Source organism: Lethenteron reissneri, chromosome 24 (genome assembly GCF_015708825.2).
Source record: "Lethenteron reissneri isolate LAM-NWPU_2019-01 chromosome 24, ASM1570882v1, whole genome shotgun sequence".
In the NCBI taxonomy this organism is placed as follows: domain Eukaryota; kingdom Metazoa; phylum Chordata; class Hyperoartia; order Petromyzontiformes; family Petromyzontidae; genus Lethenteron; species Lethenteron reissneri.
Genome location: NC_083802.1, coordinates 12,914,430 through 12,929,379, shown reverse-complemented (window position 1 = coordinate 12,929,379; position 14,950 = coordinate 12,914,430). Strand labels below are relative to the sequence as shown.

Sequence of the window (14,950 nt, the reverse complement as noted above, 5' to 3'; positions counted from 1 at the left end):
GAGGGATGTGCCCCGCGAACGCCCACCTATGAACGTTGTCATTTACCTGAATATGTTGTAAACTCATCTTCTTGGTTCTTTTGGTAAAGTCACGTAGAATGGAAATAATACAATAATAAAAATAAAACATAATACAATTATTTTCACGACGTTTCGGCCACAACGCAAGCAGCCGTCATCAGGTGAAGAACATGTCTGTCGAGAAGACAGAGTCTGAATTTATTATTTCCATTCTACGTGACTTTACCGAAAGAACCAAGAAGATGAATCCCTGCAGTCACGAAAGCTTTAAATCGAAATGTTGTAAACTCCCATGTGTTCCTCTGTCTCAACAGTGCGGTTCACATCAAGCTTCTGCGACTATGTCGGATTTTTAATTCGCACCACCTGAGTGGCAAAGATTTAATTAGCTCTGTGCTGTATGTGTAGTAAATACAGAGGGGGACTGTTGGTCACAGATTGTGCGTGCTGAACGGTTACCAATTACGAAATTGGATGTGCGTTTTGTACTGCTGCATGAGTGAACAAGCCGTTTCGAGATTGTCCTTTGGACGGGGTGATTGTGACACTTGGTAATGAAAAAAACCGCATAGCGTGAGGGAGGGACCTTGAAACTCAATGAAGCTTCGCCCATCCACTGGCAGGTCTCTTTATTTTTACATTAGCTGCAATGTCACGGTGTCCGCCAGGAGGCGCCACCGCTCATTGCAATTCGGTTTGGTGAAATATTTTGTTGCCAGTTTTTTCCTCTCACAAGACGAGTCCTCAATAATATAGGTTCCCTGGTTCATACCTGCAACCAGGCCTCGGCAAGGGAAGGTAATTGTACCCTTTTTACCGGGTCAACGGGTAAAGGTAAAGGTGTCGACATGCCAAGGGGTAAGGGTAAAGGGTAGGGTAGAAGGTAAGCTCGTTGCTTTTCACCTTTTACCTTACCTGCTAAAGGGTAAAAGGTAGGGTAGAGTGATTGTATTGTGGCAAGGTAAAAGGTAGGGTAAAGGTAGGCTCGTTGTTTTTACACGTTTACCTTACCTTGCCGAGGCCTACCTGCAACTCTGGGCATTTATAAGGGACAAAATTACTCTCGTGTGCCGAATAAGGCATGCCGGTTTGTAACCATAATACACTGTCGTCTTCACAGTACATTGTTACATTTCCTTCCTGTGACTGTCATTCGAAACCAGTCGGCCTTTGTTGTGCCGGTGTCACGGTCCTAATTGACCCGCAAATTCCTCAACTGGGATAACAAACAGCAGCATCGCCCCTACTGTGAAACTACCGTAGACTACGTCTGTGAAACATACCACCCCTTCCTTCGTGATAGCCTTGTTGCCGTAAGAATGGCCTTAATGCAAACTCTACTCACACTATATCCCGGTGATCATAGTTCAGAGATGGGCAGTATCTAAATTACATGTACTTTAAATACGTAATTTCATTACAATAGAAATTGGCATCGAAATAACGCATGTTCAAAGTGATTTATACGTGTACTTAAATTAAACGAGGCGTGGTTAGTCGATTATTTAAAGCTAAATGACATTCTCGCCAATAATTTTTAATTTCAAGATATTTTGCCCATCTAGAAAAAAAATGTTGTGCATCTCTTACGAGGCGTTCAAAAATCCTTTGGAATTGTAAAGAAAAAAACCATCCCACGGTGCTGACCTACAATTGAATGTTTATACATGTGTTCACTTGCATGCAATATATTAACCTCAGGGATGGCATCAGGAAATTCCTCTTGTCAAATCTTCCCATATTTGTGGTTTATTTGGTGGATAGTTTAGACATGCCCATCAAAGTTTATAAGTCGTGAAAAAAATCCCATCAGTGCGCAGTGACAGGTAAAACTATACATTGTCAATTGTCTAAGTGGACACATGGGGGGGGGATCGATAATTACATGTTACTCACACGTTCACACGTAAAAACACTTATTTTATGAAAGTTTTTTATTAGTAAAGTTCAATTACCAACGGGGTATTTCTGATGATATTGTACAGTAATGTGAATGATTGTTATGGTAATACAGTACCGTATACGAATTCTGACTTCAAACATTACACTTTGACATTGTGAGAGAATTGGAAGGCGTGTGTGTGCACAAACGTAATAAATAAAAGCTACTGAAATAAGCCAAAGTGGCCTATAAATGTAAAACAAAGTCTAAAATAGCATGCTCATAAGTTAATAAAACAGAGGCGTGTAATTTCGCCCCAGTAATTGACACTTTATGGTACAGTGCTCCCTTGCGAGTCTCAAGTGGAAGAGAGTCTTTTCCTCAATGGGCTCACACATACAGCCCGTTTGTGTTCGTCTACTGCTGTATGAATGCCACTCCACACCATGAGGGCTACTTTACCATACATCACACTGATCAGTGCATTCTGGTGGTGGGAATGTGCATAATTATGGGTATTATGGACTGCCCCTCTACACCTCGCTTGTACAAATGGTGGTCACCATTGCAAGCAATATCCAGGTTCAAAACCTGCTTGGCTTACCAGTTCTGACAATATTGGGTGCAATTCGGGTGACGTGGTCGTGGGGCTTTCGCCTGCTCATAATTTTTTAAAGTGACATAGGCATATTCTATCTTTCCGTTTGTGTAAAATAGCTTGGTTGATGGCCTTCAACAAGAAGTGACGAAAAGGAAATACAATTCCATAAATTGCATGTTAATTGTCATGACGTTTTAGCCACACCTGCCACAAGCCTCTTGCAAAACCCCACGAAGCAGGCTAACAGAGGTTCATCATTCTCTTATCTCCCGATGAGAGTCTCATCGGGCATAAAAGTACGCCCAGGCAGCAAACAAATGAGAGCAACAATGAATCTACATTTCTATAAAGTGAACGGTGATACTGTGACCATAGGCTATTTTCAACCAGCATGCCTCGTATGTCAAATGACACCACCATACTGCGTGTGTAACACACAACAACCTTGCTTTAGACCAAAATAAAATAGACAAAGGGCAATTTTGGATCTCTTTGTCTAGCACAAGGCTATTGTGCATTCTACACAAAGTATGGTGATGTCATGTGACAAGAATCACAATAAGTCTTTGACACCGTCCACGTGGATCGGGTTGCGTTAATGAATGCAGCAGTCGACGACTATTTAGTAATTGCAGCATGTGCGCATACACACATACACAAGTAAAAACAAAGATTAAAAAAAACACCCGAATGTATGTTCAGCTTCTTTCGCACCCAACGTAGCCGACCGCGCTAATTGGAGGTGCGGAAAGTTGGCAATTGGATTCGGGCTTTCGCCAAGTTTCGCTTACACATTGATTGGTCATGTTATTTACACGCCAGCCATGACGATTGAAGCTCAATACAGAATGATAACTTAAAACATGAACAGACTATACACTGTTTTTGAATGGGGTGTTTTCAACCAAATCTTACGTAAGAGTCAAACGGTTGGAGTTAAGCCTACAAATGGAACTGGTCGAGTTTGTGTGAGTGAATGAATGAATGTCACGGCACAAAGCGTTCGGCAATAAACCAGCAGCCTATAGGAAGCACGAGCGGGTCGCGGCATGCCCCGTCGTCTGCATAATAAATACACATTCATCTTCTTGGTTCTTTCGGTAAAGTCACGTAGAAGGGAAATAATAAAATAATAAAAATAAAACATAATAAAATAATATAATGAAATAAAATAAAGTAATAAAATAATTATATCATATATTTTTATTTGTATTAATTTATTATTTCCCTTCTACGTGACTTTACCGAAAGAACCAAGAAGATGAATCCCTGCAGTCACGAAAGCTTTAAATCGAAAAATATATACATTGTTACCGGACGTGTCGCAGCACATCATCAATGTTGTCTACAACGTGCATCCCTTGGTCCATCCACTCACCGATGGACAAGGGCCTTCCCATGCCGTACGGGTCTGAGGGGGGTTATTTGACCATACTTCTCCACGCTGGCGTGCGCATTCGCGTAAAAGCTAAGTGTTGTTGCGCCGTTACCACTGCGTTATAACACGAATTTTGTGTTGATTGCCTGTCGCGTGCGTACAAAAAAAAACCACGACCATTATTCACTTCCAACGGTTAATGCCTTCTAGTTTCACGGTGTGGCAGTGGAAAGCAATGGGCACGCACGTTTCTCAAAACGCGCGCGCCCTCCACTCAACGATCCACGCGTGTGCTGGGAGTACGGTGTGGAGGTACACATCTCCACCACAGCGTCTCGCCAGCGTGGAAGAGTAGACCAACAACAACAACACCCTCGAGTGGACTACCGATTCCGTCCGGTAGTGGACGTGGCAAAGACATTGAAGGGTGCTCCACGGTGGTGAGATGTGAATTGCCTCGCCCGGTATACAGGGGATCGTGGGTTCGATCCCGATCCCAGGCGCCTGCATATTTGTAGCTTGTATGTATCTCTCGCCGTGGTCGCGTGGATTTTTCTCCCGGTCCACCGGTTTTTTTTCTTTCACCCTCCACATTTAGACACACGCGTTTCGAGTATTTGTCCACTATTAATGTCCACATTTGCGGCCACGTAGCTTCTGAAAAATAGCTATATAGCTCAGTGAGCCTCACCTGCTAAAATAAAAACAACCGATTATACTTTAGTTCATTACGAGGGCAGCACATTCCACCTTTGGACGCATTTGACCTCTTTAAACAAAGCGCGCGCACGTGTAATTTTAGCCACCCAACCAGGCTGCTTATTGTAAAGCAATAATCGCCTCCTTCAAATGTCCGTTCTCATTCGCTCGCGTTGCTTTTCGTTCACTCTCGAGCACTCTGTGCTCTCTTACCGAATTGTGAATTGTGCAAAAATTACACTCCACATCTCGTCGTCATCTCTGTATCGTTCCAATGTTACAGCAGTACACGCTTGTGTACCGTTTCGTCCCGTAGCCAGGAGAGAGGGCGGAATGAAATCAACTCGTGCGCAGGTGCCAAGCTGGAGTGCTGACATCGCAGGAACGTCCGAGATGGGGTCGGCTTGTGGAGCCCTTCATCCAGCAGTGGACTGATCGTGGCTGATGATGACGCTGTACATCATTGATCGTTGCATGGGGGGGTGGGGGTGAAAGAAAACGATCACTGCCCTCTGCTGGCGGCGAGAGGCTGATCCCCGTAGTTCACTCTTCACGCGTGCCAGCCACAACCATCCACCTTCGCTGGCCTCCCACCCACGACGTTTCGCGCAGCAAAGCCATGGCTCCGGCAGGATCGGCCTGTCTCTCGACGGTGCATGCCACGTGCAGGCCGTAACGGATGCCCTCCCCGCATGCTTCGTCTTCGTGTCTCCTATCCAATCTATGTAGTCTCTTGCACAATATTCTGCGCAGGCCACCGCTTCTGGCGTTGCCGAATCTTCTTGACGAGCGCACTGTGAAAGCCGCAGGGCATCTCAGGAGATGATCTTTCGTGGTTTGTGTCTCCTGACAAGCAGAAGGCCCGTGATTTCATGAGAGAAGTTGCATCTGCCGACACCCACTCTCGCAGTCCGTTTAGGCTCCTTACGCTGCAACGCGTGCATTTGTATGTATTTATGTTGAACTTGAACTTCTTTCGCACCGTACGTAGGCAATCGTGCTAAGCGGAGGTGTCGCGAATAAGCCAGAGCCCCTTCGTGTTCGACTGCAGCGGGAGAAAACCGAGTAACCGGTATTGAACTTGGGACATTGTAACTTTGGGCCCACGTGTGTACGTCCACGCGTCGATAATTTACTTTAGACCGGTGAATACAATAGACTAGAGACTGATTGCCCTGTGCTGGGCACTAATATACAGTACTGCATAGTTTTGCTCGGGGATTCATTTCTCGTTAACATTCGCTGGGTGACTATTACGCTGGAGCATCGCAGGCACCCGGCTAGAAGCCACGACCACAGCGATTGGTAATACAGTTTCAAGGTATTGGGTGCGCAGTGTGTAGAGAATTATTTTCCTGGTCGCAGACCCTGGCTGAAGTGAAGCCCCTATTAGGTGAAGGCGAGGAAGCCAAAGCAGCGTGCCCATTGAAGTACCGTACAACAATGGCTGCACTGCCCTCTGCTGGCCATCACGTAATGGCCACAGTACAGTCGAGTAATCTATAGATGGTGACCCATCCAAGACACTATCTAGGGCTCAACCCTGCTGGAAATCTGATGCGATGGGGCACAGTCAATGTACTTTGGTCGCAGGCGGTACAATGTACAGCTCACGGATAGCAAAGCTGAGTTTTGATTGCAGTTTCTTTAGGTGGCGCTTCAAGTGGAGCTATCGTGAATGTTGACGTTTGGGCACGGATCCTTCATTTCCCCTGTCCTGTGTTTCAGCACTTGTTCAGCCCTTCCACGCGTGCCCATTTGCAGCGACACATTGCTTGCGTGTCAGAGGTTATGGACTGAATCATATTCCTCAGCTTCCAGTATAACGATGCGAGGGCTCTTCGTTCTTCTTTTAAATCTCCTAGGAATTGAAAAAAAAACGAATTGGTTATTGTGGGACATTATCCTTTGTGGGATGAGTCATGGATAGGAGGATTGTGTTGTGAGTGCACGAGAATGTGTATTGTTACAAACCACAATGGCACCCATTAATTCCAAGGGTTCCCCAAAGTTTCCCAACTCACGACCCACCTGGGTAGTCAGATACTCTGCTGGGACCCATGCCTATTCTGACAGTGCTAGTAAAAACATTGGAGGCCTGGTGATTACTATTGGAGTGGAGGCAGATATACAAACCCCTGTCAAGAAATGGGGTAATCTTACACATTGTGGAAGTCATGTAAGCTACAAAGGTGAATATCAGAGGAGCCATGGAGGTGTTATTACAGTGCAGCTCACTAGGTGATGGTTTTACAATGATGGTGTTATTGCACTGCGTGATGCTATTATTTTAACTGTTTAAACTAGTTTCTATTTGAACAGGTAAGGCCCACTCAGCTATATAGCTCTTCTTCAGAAGCGACCTGTCCACACATGATAGCTCAACGGAGTGGTTTGTCATGTGGAAATTTATAGCAGTCAAATACTATAAACGCACGTTTCTAAATGTCGAGGGAAAAACCGGAGAAAAATCCACGCAGGCACGGGGAGAGCAAGCAAACTCCCAATATACAGGCATCAGGGTCGGGATCAAACCCACGGACTCCTGTATACCAGGCGAGGTAGTTAACATCTCGCCACGGTGGCGCCCCCTAATATAGTGTAACTCACACACAGAGACACACACAGACATGGATAAACTCGCACATATACAAAACAGATACGGCGACACATACACAGAAACACACGGAGAAAAAGACACACAGAGATGCAAATACACTTGCAAGACATGGAGATAGAGACACGAAGATACACACAGATATGGAGACACTCACAGCCATGATAATAACTGCCATGCACGAGTGAGGTGACGTTCATTGGGAACAAGTGGGAGCTCTCTGATCCAGACCATTTATTCGAATTAATGTTTGTCTGGTCGTAATATATTTTGGTTGCTTTGTTTTTTTTCGAGATCAGATATATACGTAGGATCGTTATTTAACGCATAAGAATAAAAAATATATATTTAGGGGCCATCCATTCAGTACGTACGCATGGAGGGGGGAGGGGGGGTTAATTTAAATGCGTACGCATAGGAGGGGTCTACTGACAATGTACGTACGCATAGAAAATGGGGGGGGGGGGGGGGGTGAAGCCTCAATAATAATGCAGCCGGCGGTGGATTATCGGTTTGCTTAAACACGTTAATATTATTCATCCTTGACCGTTTCTGCGTGGATTAAATATCGGCGGTTCTGTAGGATTCGTGGGGGGGGGGGGGGGGGGGGGTGCCTCAAACGAACGTACGCAGATGGGGGGAGGGGGGGTGTAAAAAGTATTCGTGCGTACAGGGAAGGGGTCAACTTTTGACGGATTTTTGCGTACCCACTAAATGGATGGCTCCTTACGCGCTGCGACCCACCCCGATACCTCTTGCGACCCACCGGTGGTGGGTCGTGACCCATTGTTTGAGAACTGCTACAATATTCAACACTTCAAATCTATGGGGCTGGAGGGGGGGGGGTATAGGCGTCCCCTCGTACCACACCGAGTAAGAAGATGGGCTCCTACCTGTAGATGCACCAGGTAAAGGCACCGAGGGCAAGCAGTGTGAGCAGCAACGCCAACGTTAGCGCAAACACAATTCCTGTTCTTGCAGACCTTTCCTCCTTGCTGGAGTCTAGTGTCACCATCTGGCATCGGTCTCCTTCATATCCTTCAGCGCACCTGTGTCAAGAGATACGAGTACGTGCAGTGTCTATGTCGTGAATTATTGAATGCACAGGAGCTCATCCCAAGATCAGCAAATTGAGCTATAAAGTGCTGCCCGTTATCCACAACCATGTTGCCTGCTGTTCCAGCTTTACGTGGCCTATTATAGAAGTGCGTAATGAACTGTAACCCGACCAAACAGCGAACCGAAAGTTCCAGCGTAGGTTTTGGTAACCAATTGAATTGCGAGTATTTGTAGGCCCGTGTCGATCACAGATAGAGTGATGCCGACTGTTCGGGAAGCTATCTCAGATGGCAATGGGAGGCTGTCCCATACCCAGTGATATGACGGAGCTGTCCCGGAGTGTAGCACTTTTTCCATCGGGCTGAACTAAACTTTTTTTTAAAATTCGTATCCCCACAAAGTGTGGTGGCCGTTGAAACCACCTACGTGGATTGTATGCTTGCTTTTTTTGGTGAGAAGGCCATTATGCGGATGATGTTTGAGTAGGTTCGCTAATGAGTATGGTGGTGGTGAATGGATGGCCTGCCTTGTCTCATGCTTGACCAAGGTGACCAGTCCGCGTTTCAGCTGATGACTGTTGTCACGTGGCAGTATTCCTTCGAGCTGGAGCATTCACACTCACCAAGTGAGTTTCCTCGCGATCTTAGCGAGACTGCCGCCTTTGGCACTCTATCATTTTTCCACGTTGAGCTGCATGATTCGCAATTATGGACCAATCGGGAGGTTGGTTTGTCCCCGAGGAGGACCTTTCGCATTGTTGCCATGGCCTTTTTGACTGACAGTTTGTTTTAAGATGTTCGGTCGATGTTGTTGGTGCACTGCACGTTGATGCACGCTCACCAGAGAGACAAATACAGGCAAGCAAATTGCTGGCTTCAACACTGCATTGTGTTGTGTACTGTGATGACCTTAACAGATGCTGCTAACATGACCTTAACAGATGCTTGCTAACAATGCATGACTCAACAGGCCATCGTTCTTATCTGGGTTATTAAAGGAATATTTGCGTGTGCGTGTGTGTGAAGTAGGTGGCACTGTGACTCACGTACTGTTCTAAGAACCTTTCAATTTGTGTTTGATTCCTGGCCATGGAAAACAGCAGGGGGCAAGTGGTATTTGTATGTTTGCCAAGCGAATACATTGTAAGGTCGCACTCATTACACACAAGGTGCTTGCCACGTATGTACCACAATACCTTGCTCGTCAAGGACCATAAAGCATCACGCGAACTCTGGTCATCCTCGTAGCGCCTTTTGGCTGGCCATCGAACAAAGAGTCTCCGCATCGCGCTATTCAGATGCGCTTCTGTGGGGCGGTCTGCGACGCTCTTCCTTCCAGTATTAGTAAATCACTGGAGCTGTGCACTTTTAAATCTAGGATTGAAAACGAATTTCTTCTGCTTTTTGTGTTTAGTTAGTTGTCCTTTCCCCTGCACCTCCGATTAGCACGGTTGGCTACGGAGGTGTGGGAAACTGCACTGCGTCACCCCTAATTCGGCTGAGCTTTCAATGAGTAACTGGTTATGGCGTGAGAGGATTAGCAGTGGGGAGACAAAGGCAGGCAGGTGTGGCACTGCACCACAGAACCCACTAGTGTGCCACGCCAGCCTTAATTGGTGCTTTGTAAGAGCACTTGGCTAATCCGGGGTTCTTCCCGTGTGTGTGCGTTTCACTTACGTGCATTTGATCAATGACGTTGACAGAGAGGAGCATTCTCCATGTATGCAGTAATACGAACACCGGCCTATGTCGTCTGAAAATGGTAAATGAACAAAATGTAATTCAAGTTCAAGTTCATTTATTAGGTATAGCCCTGTGAGCCATTCAGCTCTTGAATCGGGTGCAACCGCAACAAACAAAAAACAAAAACATGAACAAAAAACATCTTAAAGTGAATATGTGACTAAGTGCAAACAGAAAATTCAAGAAAAGACAGCAAAAATATTGCAGAAAAAACACCGTACACCAACGCTGACACAAAGTACGTGAATTCACAAAGACATTTTTACGTAAATGTTTTTTTAACGTAGGCTGTACTTTACTCACATGCCATGCCTCTGATGCAGCAAGATGGATAGTCCTTGTTGAGGTTTTGAGATGCACACCACTGAAAAACAGTACGTATAACATTACAATAACTGTTTCATCATTTACGGTCAGCAGAGGCCAGTGCAGCAAACTTATCTTGTTCTGAACCTCGCTTCCACATCGGTGCTCCACTCCTTCACCAACTCACACACTGACCAGCTGTAGGTATGGTGAAACAATCCCCTTGGCCTGCATGGTATGGGGAGGTCTTCATAGAGCAGTGGATTGACAAAGGGCTGTAAAATGTACATTTTTATAACCATGTCCATTCCGATGACGTACATGAACGGAATCGTAAAGGTAAAATAAAATAACTTTATTTGTACCGAGGCTCCCACACGGCCATGCGTTAGGGCATGTGGTACAGTTGTAGTCACTGCAGTTCTCTGCAGTGACTACAATGTCTTTAAAAACAACGGCGCTTATGCCCCTCTAAATAAAATTAACACTAACCGCTTGCACGTTCCGAGATTCACAGGTGAATGGGACCCACCCTGCAACTTGCAGACGTCTCAGAACGGAAAAGGGTCAAACGTCTGTTATATTTAAGCCTTGGATATTGAAGTACAATACTAAATATCGAGGTGGCTGGATGGGCTCAGGGCTGGGGGCTTAAATCCTCATAGAAGCACCTGAGATAAGGCAGGTATGTAAGAGGTGGTGTCCTTACTGCTGTCACCAATGAGCTCACAGACACACCCCATTTAAATTTTAATTATTAACGTAGTAGGAATATGAAAGACACAGGAAGTCCTCATCTCTAATGTAAGATGCACTTCGTTTTTTTGAACATCAAATGATGAGGTTACCGGATGAAGGTGCTCCAGTAGCATTTTAGTGTAAAAGGGAAAACTTGGGCTTGTTTTCACTTTCACGGTCTCATCAGCAGAGTCAGGCCTGATACACAATTTCATCTGGGTTGCCAGAAAACCATTGTGATCATTGATTTTAAAAATATATATCTTTCATTGAATGTTGATTTAATCTATCTGTGTGGAGTTGAGTGTTATCCCTCTTGTACTTGTGAATTTTCTCCAAGTACCTCAATTTATTCCTGCACATGCCAAACACTCGTGTATGGAATTTGCCAAACATCCCAATGTAGGACCATCATGAAAGAGACGTATAACTCAGGGAGGATTTCCTTGGGGGACTAAAGGCCATTATTATTACTACGCGATTTAATTACATAAAACCTTATTTGGTCACAGTGCTAAAAGGTTCAATAGGCCCATTGTCACATGGAAATCCTTTAAACATTACTACAGTTGCTGTCTGGTTTCTGCCTAAATTACAATGACTGCATCGACACAAAAAGTGTGGAGCGATAACAGTCGTACGTGCACTGGACTATCAACCCGGTGGCCTAAATTTGGTTTCCCGGTCAAAGCTAACACTGATGAGTGATATGATAACCAGTCCTGGCCTCCCCTCTTCAACTACGCAAGCTGTCCAGCGTGGCAAAGTCTGGTAAACACAACTACCACCATTGAAAATAGATGTGGAGACCGTCACCCAGCAGTAAGTTGTCAAAGGGTAGTAATTTATTATTTTTTAAGACTCCCCAATTACTGTAGTTCCATTTTATTGATTACAATTGTGTGGGAGTGCTACCTGGATAGGATGTCACATGGCTGCCGGTGAGGGGCTCTCAGATGGATGACTGTCACGTGCTTTATTGCAAGAGGACAATTAGGGTATTGTAAGCGCTTTAAAAAAATAATAAACCACAAAGGGAAATCCAATACACTTTGCATAATTGTGACGAAACGGAAACGTTACACAACCTTAACGCAGCAAGAGAACGTTGTCATATGCCTAAACTAATAAACCTGACAGCGTGTTCGTTGATACATACAATAACTTGCATTAGAGTTCTAACAACAGTACTACTTTCTTCATCAGATAATATTTTCGACAGCTTCTTCTGCGACTGAACTAAACGTCAACTGCATATTTATGATCATGTAAATATAAGGTGTGCAAACGTAAATATTGTGGCGAAACAGCAGAGGCAAACGTGTCACGTGATCTCAGGTACCAGGTTTCCAATTCACGTTTTATTTCAAATAAGCACCAATGCCATTTGGAATATTGATACGATGGACAAAAAGTATAAGTCCATCCAAAAAACACAACCTACTCACGACCAGGATAAACGCGTTTACTCAACTTATTTTCAAACAGCTTGTTTTGTTTCACCTAATATAATCTTCTTGCTTAATACTGGAAACCCAGTGTAGCGTAATCATAGAATGAGCAATAGTAATTATGAAGATCAGGGTTCAAGTTTATATTGTTATCCAGGTGAGAATTCAAGAGAACAGGGCAGTGTCACTTGCAAGAGTGACACTGGTTCATCGAAAGCAAAATAAAACTGTGCCAGATGAGAAATGGAAAATATTGCAAGAAGATAAATCGATGTTAAATCATATATCAATGTTAAATAATAAATTCCCCTTAAGTGTAAGTCCGCTTAGGAAGATTATATTAACACTGATCAAAGTACCATGAAAAACATTATCAAGCTACAGACACATTAAACAGAGATGTAGGATGACTATTGCATCCATACTTAAAAACTGAAACAATGTACAGGTAGTGTAAATGCATCTTCCGATGTTTGTTTCATATGCATTTAGGATAGGGGTTCTTAACCTTTACTGCAGCTTTGTACCCATTTGGTTCTCATTCGTAAAAAAATATATATAATGTTAACACATAGATTTGATGAAACAAAGTAGTTGTACCTCCGTGCTCGTGCTTAATTTGTGTTTCGATGATTTACCTTCTAAAAAAATATATGGCCATGCCTCGCACCCCCAGAAAGGGCATCTCGCACCCCCCAGGGGGTGCGTGCACCCCAGCTTAAGAATCACTGATTTAGGGTCCGATACACACATTGGTGAATGGCCCTTTCCCCACATTTGTTGGAACATGCCTACTCCCTCCATTAATAACAGTGGAGAAAGTTGCCAACGGAATGCTTTTCAGCAGCTTGTGGTTGGGTCCGCTTGTGTATCCAGTGTACGGACGACCGAACATGGCTGAGGACACATCAGGGGGGCCATGCCGTCCTCAGTCCAGGCTCTTTTAAAGCAAACGCACGCATATACAATCTGAGACTCACGACCTAAATGATACAAGTTAGCAGAAATATACTCTTCTGTTCAAGTAACGACGGAATCTGACTTTCTACAAATATTATGAATCGGGAACTCACTTTTAAGCTAGAAACCACTAACGGCAACAGCAATGCCATATGTACATACGCACACATAAAGGTAGTCATTAAAGCAACAACAAAAAAACACTAAGTCTTGTCAAAGTGGAATTATCTACACTATACATCGACCAGCCGCATCGGAGCTAAATGCGTTCACTCTACTCACCCGTCGAACTTTGGAATGCACTAAGTGCTGTTCGGTGCTGGCGTCCAGGGTAAGCCCAAGTCCGGCTGGTCCCTTCACGAGACGCACAATCCACCTTTGAAGCCAGCCGCTATGACCCAACTACGACACGGGCACGCGGATACAACCAGCGAACCTCCGCTTTGTCGTTTAATGAACAACCGTGGCTCATTGTCGACCAAACCCTAGGCTAAACTCTCCACTGTATGCGGATTGTAAGGGGAGATAAGGGACTGAAAGAATGACTGTAAAAAGGACCTTTCTGAACAGGTTTAGACGGAGCGGTGGTGTAGCCCGACACTGACAATTGTTTAAACGCGCCCGTTCCCACTGCCGTTGTCACGAACGCAGAGAAGCCACCGTACGAATCGAAACAGTTGCGCAGTGGGGTTTTTAGCAGCTTGTAAAACTCAAACTCATTATCGTCACGGAATGTGATGACCGCAGTAAATACCTGCCTTCGGTGAGAGGGGCACACAAACACACGCCCAACTATTTCGCCAAGAGATGTGAAATCAGAAACGCCCGCAACGCTCACCTTTTTCCCCCCTTGCAGACCCAAAGCATGGGTGTGTGCGTGGGGTAGGGGGTGGGATTGACGAGAACGCTGCAGCAAGAGCGTTGTATGGTCAAACAAACCCCACCACCATGACCGGCACAGCGTGGGGAAGAACCCTTCATTCACAGAAGTTTACTTACTAAAAGGCTGTGCATCATTGTTACTTGTTATATTGTAAATGTCATTACAATATGTAATTTAAACAGATGAGAGCCCATTGAGATTCGCGTTACCTAGTTATATAAAGATGGTTATTTTTTTCAATATATATAATTGTCGTGAGTGATTAGTAAATGTGGATTACGATATTACATAGCAATGACGTTCTCATGCACTGCCCTACTTTTACATGTTGCAGGGAATTGAACATCGGGATTCTCGCGGTGTATGGGAAATTAACTCTTGAACGCAAATTTAGCGAAATTTCGAAAATTCTGACATCACTGTTTGACTATGTGGGATGAAACTGTATACATTTTTTTAAACTTACAAGCTAATGCAAATTTACCTTAAGCTGGGAGTTGCTAAATTACACAACTTTCTGAAACTTCCACCAATTTGTTTTTGCTTCTAGTCTGCAAGTAGCTGATATATAAAGCGGGTTGACTTGCAAAATGTTGCATCCAATAGTTAATAC

General features: G+C 44.5%; 1 long non-coding RNA gene across 1 annotated transcript; it reads right to left on the bottom strand.

Annotated features, from left to right (window-relative positions):
- Positions 1–3,734: 3,734 nt before the first annotated feature.
- On the bottom strand, positions 3,735–14,187 carry LOC133346614 (uncharacterized). The gene is made up of 5 exons (XR_009755579.1): positions 13,737–14,187; positions 10,303–10,363; positions 9,934–10,009; positions 8,092–8,247; positions 3,735–6,442 (listed from the first exon to the last, which is right to left on the bottom strand). It is a non-coding gene; the product is annotated as an uncharacterized LOC133346614 (long non-coding RNA).
- Positions 14,188–14,950: the final 763 nt, after the last annotated feature.